Source organism: Cetorhinus maximus, unplaced genomic scaffold, assembly GCF_964194155.1.
Source record: "Cetorhinus maximus unplaced genomic scaffold, sCetMax3.hap1.1 HAP1_SCAFFOLD_514, whole genome shotgun sequence".
Taxonomy (NCBI): Eukaryota; Metazoa; Chordata; class Chondrichthyes; order Lamniformes; family Cetorhinidae; genus Cetorhinus; species Cetorhinus maximus.
Window position 1 is genome coordinate 79,951 of NW_027596456.1, and position 16,436 is coordinate 96,386.

At 42.0% G+C, this 16,436-nt stretch overlaps 1 long non-coding RNA gene across 1 annotated transcript; it reads left to right on the top strand.

Moving 5' to 3' along the window:
• The first annotated feature begins 4,740 nt into the window (after positions 1-4,740).
• LOC144673925 (uncharacterized) lies at positions 4,741-15,765 on the top strand. The gene is made up of 3 exons (XR_013574449.1): positions 4,741-4,931; positions 5,431-5,550; positions 15,719-15,765. It is a non-coding gene; the product is annotated as an uncharacterized LOC144673925 (long non-coding RNA).
• Positions 15,766-16,436: the final 671 nt, after the last annotated feature.

Here is a 16,436-nt window from a genome sequence, read left to right on the forward strand (position 1 = left end):
AGAGCTGGTTCCCGATGACACGGATGTGTCTGCAGTGGGTGGGATCTGACTGTTTCCATGTAACCACAATAAATGCCCCACCCTTTAATTTTGGAAGAGTAAAACTCTTAAGAGAGCAATGGTCATTCCTGTATCAGCAATCTGAAGCTTTAACTCGCAGACACCCTGCTTTAGGATACCTTGCAGGTGAAGCTTGTATCAGTCTCTGTGGTGCAATTGGTCATCGCGTTGTCTATCAGCCAGAAGGTTGGTGTTTCGAGGCTACCCAGAAACGGAGTTTGCACTGGTTTCTCTCCATCAGCATTCATTGTCACACAGTTCTGGGTTGTCATTGGCTACTTGAACTGCAAAAAAAAGTCCCACAAACGTTGCAAACTCTATCCTTACCCAGTGATTTCCCACACCAATGTTTTTGTTATGAATGTTCATTCCAAACACAATAAAAACAATGAACGACTATGTAATTACATCTAATTCATTAGAAACATGTGAAGTTATTGCATTCAAACAAACCCATCAATTATTCTCTCTTCCTCAGCTCCACAGTGAGTGAGACAGGGAAAAGCACAAAAGCAGCAATATTCCGGCCCCGCACTCTCCAATCACCCGCTGCCAGCAGAAAGATACACTCACTTTGCTGAATGTTTATTTTGTGAAATGGTGAAGAGGAAATGTAATGCGACTGTGAGATATTACATTCACTGAACATACAACCACAAACGCGAAAGATGCAAAAAGTGCCAGCTCACTGTCAAAAAAGCTGCCTGCCATGTTAAATTTTAATAGAAAGAATGAGGAGAGACAAGAGAAATATAAACTGCAGTGGGGAAAATGCGAGCTTATAAAATTAGCTGAATTCCTTTGCCACTAGCCGGCATGGACACGACGGGCCGAATGTCATCCTCCTCTGCTGGAGACATTTATGATTTTATACCATCGACATTAACCTCTGCACAGGGCCAGTTGTTGTGGCCGATTGGTTTAGTTGATGGGGCCCAAATCCATTGGGCTTCCCCGCTTCTCATTATTCCTGGCTTTAACTCTGTGTCTACTTAGAGACAAAGCCTCTCTCACTCTCGGTGTTTATGTCTGTGTGTGTGTTCCTCTGTGTGTGTCAATGTAACTCAGTTCCCCGAGAGGTGAATACATTTCTACCAGCACAAACTTTATTCACATTAGTTGTGCAGCTTCAAGTTAAAATGGTAGAGAAAAAATATCAGGATGAAAGTTGCATGGAGAGTTTGAAATGTTTGGAAGGAGGTGCAGCTAAGAAGTGGAAGATGTGAATGATGTTATTGATGATTGAGAAGAATGCATTTGAACCTTGGGGCTTTTGTAGGTCGATTATATTCCACACTTTGAAATTCAGAACCAGCTGAGGCTCCAGGTGGAAAACAGCGTTTGTCTCCATATGTGTTGGGATATGAAGGTTTCTTTCTCACACCCCCGCTTTGCTCTGTCGTTAGATCATGAGACACTTAGTTTTAGTGTCGTGGATTTCGAGCCCCGTGCTGCATCTCTTAAAATTTTGCTGCTTTAAACCAAACAAGAAAACATCATTCTGTGGAACTTGCATCGAGGCTTAAAGGGTTTTCACAAAACGAAATTAAACAATTATTAATAAAGGAAATAATTTTAAGCACATACATTGGTCTATAAATTAGTACAATAATAGCTCCCCTAATTAATCTAACTCCCAGTTATAACTTCGTTAACAGTAAAACACATAGCTTTTAAAAGACCCAGGCAAGTTGCTCCCTAAACAGTCGAATTCAAAGTGAGATCCTTCACTTCAGTTCGTGCAGACAGCAAATTGAGACTTAGAGCCTGGAGGCTTTTCGCGCTTGTTAGATCTTAGAATGCCTTCCCTTGCACACCGCTTTCTCTCCTTTATACATATTTTCCCATTTTAATGCAAATTCCCAATGTTTCAATATGTCTTGGGGATTACCTCTCTAATAATCAAAATGTATCGTAATGCTAATTTTACGAACAATCCATGGGATAAAATAAACACACTGTTTCTTAACTTCTGCTGGCTAGATGAAATATTTCACTCCCTCTTTTGAATTCACGCTACTCCAGTTTATTTTAAAATACAAATGTTCCCTTTACACCTCACATTCTACAACTTCACCCTTGTTCACCGATTTAGCATTTCAAACCGAGCTTCTCTTCTTACATCAAGGACTTCCACCCAGCTGCCTCCAATTTAATTAAGTCGAACACACACGGACAGACACACATAGAAAGACTCAGACCCCACTCTTACTCTACTTTAAAATTAATTCCAAATAACATTACAAAAAAATTGTATCTTCCTGAAAACATCCTCAGTTCAGCGTTGGTGCTTTCAATTTTGATACGGTAATTTCAAGGTGGTTATATTGGGCGGAATCTTACGCCCCCGTGGCAGTGGGGCGGGGTCGAAAACTGCGACGAGCCCGTCAAAAGCCCATTGAGTTTGGTGGGATGGTAAATCCATGCGACGGAGGGCAGTGGACAGGCTGACTTCAGAATGGATAAGTTCAGAGTGTGCAGGTATAATTCAGTAAGACTGTATTCATTAAAGCCAGGGCGACGTCAGATTAGTTCAGTTATATTCAATGTATACATTGGGCTGGTAATTTCAACGAGAAAAGATCGTATTCAGCAAACGTTCTTTCAGCTTGGAATAGGGAATTTCAGCAGAGTTTTATTGCTGTGGACAGGAACAGTTAAGTAAATGTAATTTCAGTTTTGACAGCCGCAGCTGAACGTACACACTGTGCATTGGTTCATTTCAGCATTGCTACATTCTGTGCTGACAGGCCCAACACTGACTGTTTATATGTGCAGTATACATAGTCTTAGTTCTGTACTTTTACATTCGGAGTTGACAAGAGCTTAATCAGCATGATTGCCTTGATTGTGAACAGGAGCAGTTCAAGAGGGTCACTGCCAGTTTGGGCTGGCCCTACTTATCAAGGTAACATTTAGCATTACGTCAATAAAGAAGCAAAGAAACAGACAAACAGATATAGAGATAGATAATAGAGATAAATAGATAGATAGATGGTTTGGTAGGTAGTTAAATCACTATAGACACTATAAGACAGTATTAATTTCAGTACAAAAACAGAATTACCTGGGAAAACTCAGCAGGTCTGGCAGCATCGGCGGAGAAGAAAAAAGTTGACATTTCGAGTCCTCATGACCCTTCAACAGAACTGATTAATTTCAGTGCCTGTTTAAGCCAGGCATGTAGGCAGTACTTCCCAATGATTGTATGTTCATATCAAACAGCCTGTTCCTTAGGATTGTCGCAGCAAGCAATGTACTGACTGTACCCAGCTAGCCCGGGCTTGCAAAACATCCTGTCCAACATTATATGGGATTCCGCGATTGAACAACACTTGCTAAACAATCCTGATTGTGCAAAGAATTGCACTGAAAACCAATTTAAGATTGTCAGTCGGGTTCGCAGTCTGGCTCACCGACGCATGTTAGAATTCACATATATTCACACACAGGCCCTGTCCTTTGCAGAGTGAAGTAGCATGTGTACGAATAACGCCATTTCCAAACAATGAATAAGCTTAGGGCACCGCGATTCCCAGGTTCATTCCCCATGACGATGCCTTAACAATCAGAGTCGACCTGCCTGGTTTGAATGTGAAACAAGAAGCTTGGCAGTTAACAGTTAAATTTTCTCTGCTGCAGCACCCATGGCAACTGCTATAGCAATCAGAGCACACTTCCTAACCAATCAGCAATCTCTTCTCATGCAAGTTAACTTGTAAGTGTATTTACTGCTGGTTTAAGTGGTGCAGTTATCCTGATGAGGGCAAGACGGACAACTTCGAAAGCATGCCTCTTATTCAGCAACACTTGTATTTATTTTTCATTCTCGAACAGTGACTGAAAACAATTGATAAAACTCTCAGGTTAATTTCTGGATCGTTATTTTACAATAAGTATGCAAACGCTCTGAAACTTTGCTTTAGTGAGGAGACTAAGGTGAACTGCCCTGACTTTAAGTTTAACATTAGAAAGAGTAGATATAAAGATATGATTCCAATTTTTGTTCAAGTAAACTTTTCGAAACGAAGGCCTAAATCATTAGACAGCCATTTTCAAGTCCTATAGAGTATTCAGGAGAATCAGATACAGCCAGAGACTGATAACAGTGCGAAACGTGTTGCCACAAGATATAATTGAGACGAATAGAATGGGGTGTCGTTAAAGGGATTATAGGTAGACACTTGAGCGAGAAAGGAATAGAGGATCTGTTGAAACAGTGAGATGAAGTAAAGTCGAAGAGCTTTACGGGAATCATAAACGGTAGCTCAGAGCTGTTTACCCAATTGGTCTATTTGAGTGTTTTAAATCGTATGTAAGACTGTGTCATACCGCTTCTTCTTATCAAACTCCACTTTGCTTTCCATTTCTTTGTCTGGCCAAGCGTAACTTACGCCGCTGGAGGGAGCTTGAGAAAGCCTCCGAGTTTCCCGGGCTTCATGAATTTACCTGTTCCTCCTGCGTGATTGGAGATTGTAATGGGCAGCAACTAATCCACCCGCCAGAGGCGCACCAACCTGTTTATGAACTGTAATAACAAGCCAGCGCCGGCAGGTGCCAGCAAAGTGCGGCTTACTTTCACCAGACAAATGTTGGGCCATTTCTCCAACCAGTGAGCACAAGCGGGGCGAACGTAAATAATTGATGACTGCGGAATACCAGGAACACGGTAAAAATAAAATAATTTCTCGCATATGTCAGCGCGGTGAAAAATGGTCGCAATTTTACAGTCGATAATTGTGAAATGTTCTGTAAAGCTTAACAACTTATCGCAGCACCGGTGAAGTTACAGTTTCTTGTTCACGGCAGGTGTTTCCGTGTTCTGGCCCGAGCTGGTCGTGTGCACAATAATATGAAACATAACAAGAATGGTAATGACAATGTTAACTTTAACAATACTGATAATACTGATCATGATTATGATAATCATAATATTAATTTTATTGTCAATGAGAATGACCATGATAATAATAATGTTAGTAATGGGAAATATAACAAGAATAATAACAACAATGATTATATTAATGATAGGGTAGCGATAATGATAATGATTTTAATGATAATGATGATGATTTTCATTTTGTTAATAATAATTATTGTTATAGAGAGAATCTTATTGATAATCATAATGCTAACAATAATAAGATGATAATAATAATGATAATGCTGATGATGATTCCCGCAATATCTCAGATGTTTCGGAGGTGTTTCTATCCCCTGCTGAATGGGTTGCATTGGATGTTATGATTGAACTCGAAACTTAGACAGGTCTGTCTTTGTTCTTCCACGAATGTCTGTGCGACAGTATCAGTCAGAAAGAAATTGCTGGGCAAAACTATTACCTGATGCACTTTGTTCTCCCCACCGCAGAGTAAACCCATGCCGAGCAAAGGCAGTGAACTAGACCGGGCAGCAATGATTTAGGAAATGAAATGTCAGATTGTGCGAGATGCAGCTTTGGAATACATTGGAGACAGTGGAACGCTGCAGGTTCAGTATAAACCCACACATGTCTCAGTAATACTGTCAATTCACATCGTCCACATTCTCATCAGCAATTTTATGAAACAGTTTTATTTTTTCTGATTCGCTGTTATAATGCACAACGTGGCCGTTAAATGTCTCGGATTGATATAGAATGATTAATCGCTTCCTTTCTGATACTGGGAGTTTTAAGAAATACAGAGAGGCTGCTGAGGAAATCTGCCTGCTACTGATAGTGGCGGTGAACGGTTTCCATGGTTACTCACTGTTCAGCAAAACAGGAAACTGACTGAGAAACCATTAATTGCTGCCAACATAAACACAATGCAGTCGGAAAAAATGTTATTAACTATTCTCAGCAATGACAAAATGCGTACCCATTGCATTGCTCTGCTACCTCCCATAGTCCTGTATCTATTCACAAACAAATCCCATTGTCCCGTGAATTCCCAATAGCTGTGTATCAGTTCATGAATTAATCTCGACGTCCGGTCCCTCACCATAGCCCAGTAACATTCTTGAACTAACCTTTCTGGCCCGTCTTCACCCCAAAACCTTCTTTCATTACTAAGCTAACCCCAATGCCTCTCTCTACTCTCCTGTATAAATGCTAAACCAATCCCAAGGCTTCACTGTCTCTCCATATCCTTGTATAAATTACAAAATAGCTCACTGTCCCACTCCCTCGCCGTCACACTATATCAATGCCAAACTAATCCAACTGTGTTGCACTTGCCCCAAAATCCTGTACCAACGCCAAAATTGCCTTAGTGCCCTGCGCTCTCCCAATAGCCCTGTAGCAATGCTAAATAGATACACTTTCCCGCTCTATCCCTATTGCCCTGTGCCAAAGCCAAAATGGTTCCACTGCCCCCGGGCTCCCCATAGCCCTGTGCCTACGCCACAATAATCCCACAGTATTGTTCTCCACCCATAGATCTGTATCACACCCAATGTCATCCCACTGCTTCTCCAAGCCTCCATAGTACTGGAACCATCCCAAACTAAACCCACTGCCCCACCCTATCTCCATAGCACTCTCCCAGTCCCAAATTCGTCCTCCAGTCACTCTATCTCCACATTTCACTGTCAAAGTAATCTTACTGTCCCAGTCTCTCCCGATAAACCTTATTCAATCACAAACTAACTGCTGCCTGTGTCTGCAGCCCTGCATCAATGAAATACCAATTCCACTACACCTATCTCTCCCCACACCCCTGTATCAACCTGAACTAATCCAAATCATAATGTCAAAAGAAATAGGAACACGAATAGGCCATTCGGCTCCTCTAGTTTGCTCCACCATTCAACAAGATGATGGCTGGTATAATTGTGACAATAATTGCCCTTTCCCGCTTGCCCACGTTAACTCTTAACTCTTTTGACGACCCAAAGTGCAATAGTCTCTCCCATATACGTACATCAATTTCCTCAAATCCCGTTGCTCTGCCTTCTTCCGTTAGTCTTTTGTCATTTATGAACTAATATTACTGCTCTAAACTTATCCGTAGGAATTCCCAGGTTAAACTCACTTCTCTGCTTTCTCCTCGGAGCTAAATATCAATCCCAAACTAATCCCATTACTGTACTCCTTTTCCGTGGCCCTGGCCCTATACCGAAGTAATCCCACTCCCCCATTCCCTCCCCTTAGCACTACGTCAATTCCAAAGCAAAATTTTCCCTGCGTATCATCCATATCATCCCCAAGCTAATTAAAATATTTGCTCCCTCCCCAGAGCGCTGTTGCATTTCTAAACTAACCACACTGCTTTGTGTTCACCCAATAGAGTTTCATCACTGCTAAATTCATCACAATGCTTCAATCTCTAGCCAAATGCCAAAAATGTCCCAGTGCCCCTATCTCTCCCAATAGAAATGTATCAATCCCAAATTCATTCCACCGGTCTCTCCCTCCCCTCCTCTGCATCAATCCCAAACTCATCCCAAATGCTACACACTCCCTGCATTTTCCTCTATCAATCCAAAATTACTACACTACCTTTCTCTCTCTAATGCAGTCCTGTATAATTTCCAAACTAATCCCACAGCTGCGCTCTCATCTAAAGCTCGTAACTTTCATAGATTAATCTCACTACCCTGCGCTGTCCCGGTAGCTCTACAAAAATCACAGACCAGTCCCACCACAAGACTGCATCCCCGGAGCCCTGGACCTATCCCGAAATTGTTCACTTCCCCTCTACAACCCATCAAACCCAAAAGTAATGTGCCTTTCCTGCTCCCTGGTCTTGACCCGCTATCATTGCTAAACCAATCTCAATGCCCGTTTCATTATCTGGATAACTTCTAAACCAATTTCGCTGCTCCTCCTTCACACCGAAGCTCTATGTGATTACACAACTAATCCCAATTGCGCAGTCTCTCTCAGTGGCCCTGAATTTATCCCAAGTTAATCAAATGCTTCGCTCCTTCCCCAACACCTTGTATCAAGTACAAAATATCCTACTGCCCCGCTCCCTATCCGTCATCTTGTATCAGTTCCCAACTAATAGGACTCTCCCCATAACTGTTTATCAATCCCCAACATACTCCTACTATCCCCCTCTCTGCACACAACGATTTATCAATCTCAAACTAATCCTGCTGGGCCACAATCTCCTCATAGCCCTGTATCAATGTCAAATAATCCCACTGCCACGGTCTCTCCCCATAGCCTTTGATCAAACTCGAACCAATCCAAGTGTCCCGCTTTTATTCCGTAGCCCGGTAACAATCTGCAAACGATTCCAATACTTTTCCTTTCCCTCCTGCAACAATGTCAAAATAATCTCAATATTCCACTTTCCATTCATAGCTTGTATCAAATACAAAGTAACCCCACTGTCTGTCTCTCTCCGTAGCGCTGCATCAATGCCAAACCAACTCCACTACGCCTCCCTGTCCCCGCAGCTCCGTATCAACCAAAACTGATTTCAGTCATAATATCATAATTGGAACAGAAATAGGCCGGAATGGCTGCATCATTCAACAAGGCCCTGCCTGATATCATTATGGCATAAACTTCAACTTCTTGCTTTCCTCCTAATAACCCTTAATCTTTCCTGCAGATCACAATACTCCAGTCCTCCCCATAGCCCTGCATCAATTCCAAAACTAATCCCATTGCCCCACCGTGCCCCCTTATTCCTGTATCACTTACAAAGTAATTCCACTGCCCCACATTCACATCGTATACCTGTGTACGTTCCCAGAATAGTTCCATTGCCCTGCGTTATTCCATTAGCCTCGTATCGTTTCCAAACTCTTCCTGCTGCTGCTCTCTCCTCGATAGCCCAGCAGCATTCACAGATAAATCCCAATGTCCTGCTCTCTTCCCATAGTGCTATAACAATCCCAAACTAATCAGTTACTCCACTGGCTTCCCATAGCCCCGGAACTACCAGTATGTCATTCCACTGTCCTTGGCGTTGCAAAGTAATCTAACACCCCTTCCCTCTGGTCTCTCACCCTCTCACTCTTCCCCCTCCCCCTCCTATCTCTCGCCGGACCTCTGTCCTGATGAGTGTAAGATTAAAAGCTTTGATAGTGTTATGATCCCAGCCGAGGTTACCCGTGGACCTGCATGATCTCAGGGTGGAACCCAGCTTGATCAATCCTGACTTTCATCTGTTTGTTTAGATACGTAGACAACAGCTACTGAACACAGTCACCTGAGTCAGCTAATGGACTTTTAACAAAACAATAAAACATTTATTAAACAAGAAAAGATAAAATTTATTACAATACTGCACCCACATCTATCCATTTATAGATTTATACAGATTTGTAAGGCTAACACAAGTAGGTACACAGTCCATGTAATTCAATAGGCGACCTGTGGTCAGACACACCACACTCTGAAACCAAGTGATAGATGTCACCCCAGTCAGGTGTTATGGATCTCTCCTCAACTCCCCCAACGCATTTTTTATTCCGTGAGCCAGCTGGTCTCACCAAACCGCTTCTTTCAAAACGAGGGCTTCCAATCTCCACCCTCGAAAAACCCGCTTTGGAATCTTCTCCTAAACCAAAGTTTTCTCTCAGACGCCTTTCACAATGGTTCACCTCCAGTGTTTCGAGCTCTCCTTCCGACATTCCTCTCCACTGGGTCAACACATGCATTCAGGTTTTCTTCCACACACCCTCTGTGAGCGAATCAGCTGTCAACAGTGCACCGCTGCTTCACGTGCCCATAGCAAAGAGTTACAGACCTTCAGCCGTCTCTTTGGACCTTCTGGCCTCTTGCAAGCTGTTCAAGCTTTAAATCTACTTCCTGCAGCTTTTGCCTCTTTAAGTCTCAGGGTTGGAGCCTTTCCTTCTTCCATTTACTCTTAACTTAACTTAACATAACCTTTTCCAGGTTCCTGACATTCCTTTGACTCGAATGTTGCTTGGGACTTTCTCCTGTTCCAAACCCCTGGATTTTGTTTTTATTTTCTTTAGTTTGGGACTGGCTATCTGTTCCCTTTGCTCCCGTCTCTCCTGGCACCTACGTTCAAAGCCAACTTAACTCCAACAGCTTCGAAACCAAACTGTTGTTTGCAATATCTCCTGTGTTTGTGTCTGTGGGAGGGACCAGCATCTCTTGACACCTGTTGCTAGTCAGCAGCCTAGTTTGTTTACCATTTTTTGTTTAACTTACCTGCAACAGTCTTAAAACTCTCACTAGAAATGCAGGGACCTTTTAAAATGAAACTAAATCTAAAGTTGACCTTTTCTTAACGCACAGATACAGAAATACAAGTCAAACTTAAACATTAAAGTTAAAAATCATTCCTAACAACAAAATAAAAACGTAAATTAATTAAACTATCTCTTACTCCAAACAATAGCATGTATCTTTTTTTCAGCAGTACTCATTTCTACACTACTAAACGACAATTTTAATACAAACGATTGGAAACAGCTAACGGACTGGACAGAGTAATGCCTATTGATAATGTTTATCTGGCTTTCTGCAATACATTACAAAATGTTTAAATGCACTTGAGAGAAAAAAAAAACTTTCAGGCTAATATTAATGTCAGTGAAATTAGAGTGAAGTTGTTGGCCTTATTTTAGGACATTAGTGAGGCAGTCGAAGTCAGAATGCAGGCCTAACGGATGTGTACTCCGATTTCAGTGGACGTGACCTCTTTTCTGAGACTCAACTATTCACCATATGCATTATAATTTTAGAGACATAGAGTAATAGAGGTCTACAGCACAGAAAAAGGCCCTTCGACCAATTGACTCTGCGCCGGTCAAACAAGTACCTAACTGTTCTAATCCCATTTTCCAGCGCTAGGCCCATAGCCTTGTATGCCATGGCATCGCAAGTGCACATCCAAATACTTCTTAAATGTTATGAGGGTTTCTGCCTCTACCACCCTTTCAGGCAGTGAGTTCCAGATTCACACCACCCTCTGCGTGAACAAATCCTTCCACAGATCCCCTCTAAACCTCCTGTCCCTCACCTTATATCTATGCCTCCTATTTATTGATCCCTCCACCAATGGGAAACTTTCCTTCCTGTCTACCCTATTTATGCACCTCATTTTAATAACACAATTGCCAGCCATACATAGTAAGTATAGTAGATACAGTATAGAATTGCAAAGGGGCATTTATTGTTCATGTGAATGAGAGAAACTGTGGTAGATGAATTCGAGCTTCGGCAAATGCGAGTGCAGGTATTTTGGAAGTATAAAAAAAATCCTCCCAGTAGTTCTGAAGTGAAGAAATTCTAGGAAGTGTGACTCCCAAAAGATTTAAGGAAGCCCATACACAGATCACTAAAATCTCGTAGTCATGCGTGAAAAGAAACAACAAATGGCAATGAAAAATAGCCTTTAATCACAGCACAACTAGACTATAAAGACTGCATGTTTTTCTGCAGCAACATAAATCCCTTCCACGAATACATCTGGAGCACTGCGTAAGGCCCTTTGAAATGGCCAAGAATGATAAATATATTGACCATAGATGAAGCGCATTGCAGATTCGCCTGAATGTTAACAGCCCTTACAGTTTTGCAACATGAGCAAAATTCTATAAACTGATTTTGTATACAGTGAAACAGAAAAGGGCAAGGGGTAAATTGATTGTTTTTTAACTTACTGGACAAACCAGATAACGGTAAACAATTTTGTTTTCTGCAGATGGGGACATGTGCGAAAAAGTGGACATGACCTTTGGTATTGGTCAGAAACGTTTTTTGTGAAAATTGAGGTAGAGGTGATGAACTCTCTCCCAAAGACAGCAATACCAGCTAGCTCAGTCAATAATTTAAAATCTAAGATCAATTGTACTTTTTTTTTCTCACGAGAGATTGCATTTTTGTTTCTTTGGCCACAACATGTATGCAGGTTTTTAGTACATATCAGGTATGATCCCGAATGGCAGCAAAGACTCTAAAGATTGAATGGCCAACTCCAGTTCTTATCTTCATGTGTATCAAAGGAAAACTATCCCCAACAGTCCCTGTCGAAATCATTTATTAATTTTCCTGAAATGTCTGTACTCCATAATTCGGTACCAATTCAGCACTGATCCAGTGACACACACTCTGCCAATAGCCCTGTGCTAACCCGAAACTACATTCACTGCCACCTCTTACCCTATAGGTTTGTATCAATTCAAAACTCGTCACATTGCTCCCTGACCCTCCCCGTTTTCCAGTATGAATTCCATGCTACGTTCACTGTCTCGCCTGCACAAATCTAAAGTTAATCTCACTGTCCCGGCCTTTAACATTGTCCAGCAGCACTCTCTCTCTCTCTCTCTCTCTCTCCCTCTATTGTATTGCACAATTCTCGAGCAACTCCATTCTCTTTCCATTGTGCTGTACCGTTATTCAGCAATGCCACTGCTCCTGTGGTCTTGTATCATTCCTCTAAATATTCTCGCTGAATAGCACTTTTCCTGTAATCACGCATCAATTAGAAACTAAACACACCGTTTATTCTCTCTCCATAGTCAGGTAACAATCGTAAACAAATCACAAAGGCCCTACTCACTTTCCATAGTCCGTATCATTCCACATTAAAGGCTTTAACCATCGGCCTGTCATAGCCTTGTATCAGTCACAAGGCAACCCCACAGCCTCGCTGTATCTCCTTAGCCCAGTAGGTTAATAAAACTAACACCCGCACCTTGTGTCCTCTATCAACCCAGTTTGCATTTCGCTGCTCACACTCTCCTCATAGCCAGGTAACAGTCCTCAATTAATCCCCTTGACTTGCTCTTGCTTCAGTGATCGCGATCAATCCAGAAACAAACTCACTGACAAGGCCTTTCCAAACGTCTGCATCAATCCTGAAAAAAATACAAAAGCACACGACATCCCCGTAGCCTCCTGTTTATGCAAATATAAGTGCTTTGCCCCGCTGGCTCGATCTCAGCCCCACACTAATGTCACCAGTTCGATCTTTAGCCATTTTCTTCTGACAATCAAAATCTATCCCTGCTGCCCACGATCTCTCCAATAGATCGTCTCCAATTCTCAATGAATCACACTGTGCTGTTTGCCACATAGCCCGTAATAATCATGAAATCACATCACTTTCCAGTCTCCACGTAATACTGTAACAATCCGAAACTAAAGCTCCAACAATATCCACATAGTCCTGTATCAATCCCAAAATAATCCTAATGGCAATGTCTCTCCCCATATACCTATATCAATTCAAAATATCGTCTAATTACCCTCTCTTCTCTCAGAGCATTGTTTTTTAAAATTAATTCATGAGGTGTGTGTGTCACTGGCAAGGCCAGCATTTACTTCCCATCCCTAATTGCCTTTGAGATGGAGGAAGTAAGCCTCCTTGTTGAACTGCTCCAGTCCCTGTGGTGTAGGTGCACCCATAGTGCTGTCAGGGAGGGAGTTCCAGGAGTTAAGGTTTGGAAGGTGCTGTCCAATGAGCCTTGGTGTGACCCTGCAGTGTATGTTGTAAATGCTACACATTGCTGTCACTTTGCGTTGGTGGTGGAAGGGTTGAATGTTTGTTGATGGGGGGCCAATCATTGCCCTGGATGGTGTCAAACTTCTTGAATATTGTGGAAACTGCGCTCATCCAGGCAAGTGGAGAGAGTCTTCCACCACACTCCTAACTTGTGCCTTTTAGATAGTGGACAGTCTTTCGGGAGTCAGGAGATGAGTAACTCGCCGCACTTTCCTGGCCCCTGACCTGATCTTGCAGCCACAGCATTTACCTGGTTAGTGCAGTTCAGTTCCTGGTCAATGGTAACCCCTAGGATGTTGAAAGAGGGTGGGTTCAGTGATGGTAATGCTATCGAATGCCAAGGGGCGATGATTAGATTCTCTCTTGTGGGAGATTGTTATTGCCTGGCACTTGTATGTTGTGAGTGTTACTTGCCACTTGTCAGCCCCAGTCTGAATATTGTCCAGATCTTATTGCATTTGGACATGGACTGCTTCAGTATCTGAGGAGTCACGAATAGTGTTGAGGATTGTGCAGCCATCAGCGAACATCCCCACTTCTTATGATGAAAGGAAGGTTATTGATGAAGCAGCAGAAGATGGTTGGGCCTAGGACACTACCCTGAGGAAATTATCAACGTGGCTTCAATTGCACTGCCCAACTTTTACAAAATCCCTATGAATACCAGACTAATCTACACGATCCTCCTTTACCACCGGGCCCCGCATTAATCTCAACCTCCTCCTGCTGTTCAGGCTTTTCCTCATCATGCTGCGTCACTTTAGCAGTGATAGCACTGTCCATGTTCTCCCCGTATTCTTGTATCAATTCCAGTCTCAGCTATCAATCCATTCTTTCCTCGGAGTGCTCTATCGGTCACATAAAGAAAAAGGAATAACCTACATCAACGGGGCTGGAGGAGACAAAAATGAGACAAAGGAAGGTGAAGGGGATGATAAGAACTGCAACAGGGAAAAACTAAAGAAAGTTGCAAGTTAAAAATATTATTGCTATGGATCTAAACCCGTAAAATTCTTACAATTATTTCAGAAGGCGAGAAATATTCAAAAGCAGAATGGATTCTTTGAAGGATAGAAATTACAGCACAACAGGAGGTCATTCAGCCCGCCATGCCCATGCTTGCTGTTTGAAAGAGCGCTCCATTTTAACAATTCATCCCAGTTCTGCTCCAATGACCCTGCAATTTCGCCTTCCCTTGGTACGTGCCCATGTCATTTAAAAACAAATATTCTATCAAAATATAATTCCACCATCTTTACAGTTTGTGTCTTCTGGGTCTCAGCAACTGCCAGTGAGAAAGTAAAGTTCTCCTTTCTTTATTTTGAAAATTATTTCCAATGTGTGACCTCCGATTACCGATCCACTTGACAGAAGATATAATTTATCCTTAGCTGCTTTAACAAAACCTCTCATAATTTTGAATGCCTCTATTAGCGGTCCCACTAATTGGGATAAGAAGAGAAAGTCCAACTTCAATTCTAACTTTTGAAATATCTCTATTCTCCCTGGCATCGTCCTAGTAACACTTTTCTCCTCCCCGACTCCGCCCACCGCCTCAGGTTCATGACATCCCTCCAAAAGGGCGGTACCCAGAATAGTGAACCATGATCCAGTTGAGGCCAAACAACATAATTGTAAAGATCAAAATCAAGTCAGTCTGATTATTTTTTTCAACGTTAATGCTGCTTATCCAAAACCAATCATCCAATATACATTTTCAAATGGATTAACAACGTCTCATAACTTCTACACGCCCAGGGACATCTCCCGTGGGACCCCGTCAAAATAGTTGAATTTAAATTATACTCTCGATTTTAATTCTTGAACTGCAGCACTTGGCACTTATTTGCATTATTGTGTTTTTCCCATATGTCTACAAGTTTCAAGAATTTGTCTGTCTCTTTCTGAAATCTGCTAGTATCTCGCACTCTCTTCACCTATCTCTCTCTACCTCTATCAATCTCTCTATCTATCTCTTTGCCTCTCAATCTACCCCTCCCCCTCTAACTCTCTGCCTCGCTGACTGATTAAAGCTAGACAGGAGCAACTCTAAGAATATATTAACAAAGAAGAAAAGCACCTTGGGAGGTGGGAGTGGGGCTGGGTATGTTCGTATTTTATACTTTATTTATGTCAGAAATGTGAGCCTTTTAAAATACAGAGGCGAGTAATATTGCAACCGAAAATAAGCATATGGCAGGCTGTTTACACAATTACTTTTTACATCCCAACAGAATAGGAAGAAAATCGTACAGCTGACATTCCAGGATCATCACGAATATATATTAAAGACTTGAACTGATAACGTAAAGGTAAGAAAGGAAAGAATATTATAAAAGACGATGTCTCTAAACAATAACAATTCCCCAGGTCTGATGGTTTTATCCAAAGCTCATATTTAAGAAGGTCAGTAAATAATACGTAATTTGGCTACAATTTTCCAAAGCTCCCTCCGTTCAGGGATTGCCCCCATAGATTGGAAACTGCAAACACATCTCCATTTTTATAGAAAATTGGGAGACAGATAGACATAATTGCAAAAATGGCAGCAACAATTAGAGGTGGCATTCAATGTGGAAGCTAAACGTGCTAAGTTGTTTGTATTTTCCACAAAAATGATCATCTGGACTTGTGCCTTGTAGAGGGTGGACCGGCTTTGGCAGTCAGGAAGTGAATTATTCGCCGCAGGGTTCCTAGCCCCAGGTCTGCTCTTGTAATCACAGTATTTATATGCCAGTCCAGGTCAGTTTCTGCTCAATGGTAACCCCGGGGTGTTGCTACTGGGGGATTCAGCGATAGTAATGTCATTAAATTACATGGATATTCGTGAGATCCTCTATTGTTAGTGATGGTCATTGCCTGGCACTTGTGTGGCGCGAATGTTACTTGCCACTTGTCAGCCCAAGCCTGGATGTTGTCCACGTCTTTCTGTATGCGGACATGAATGCTTCT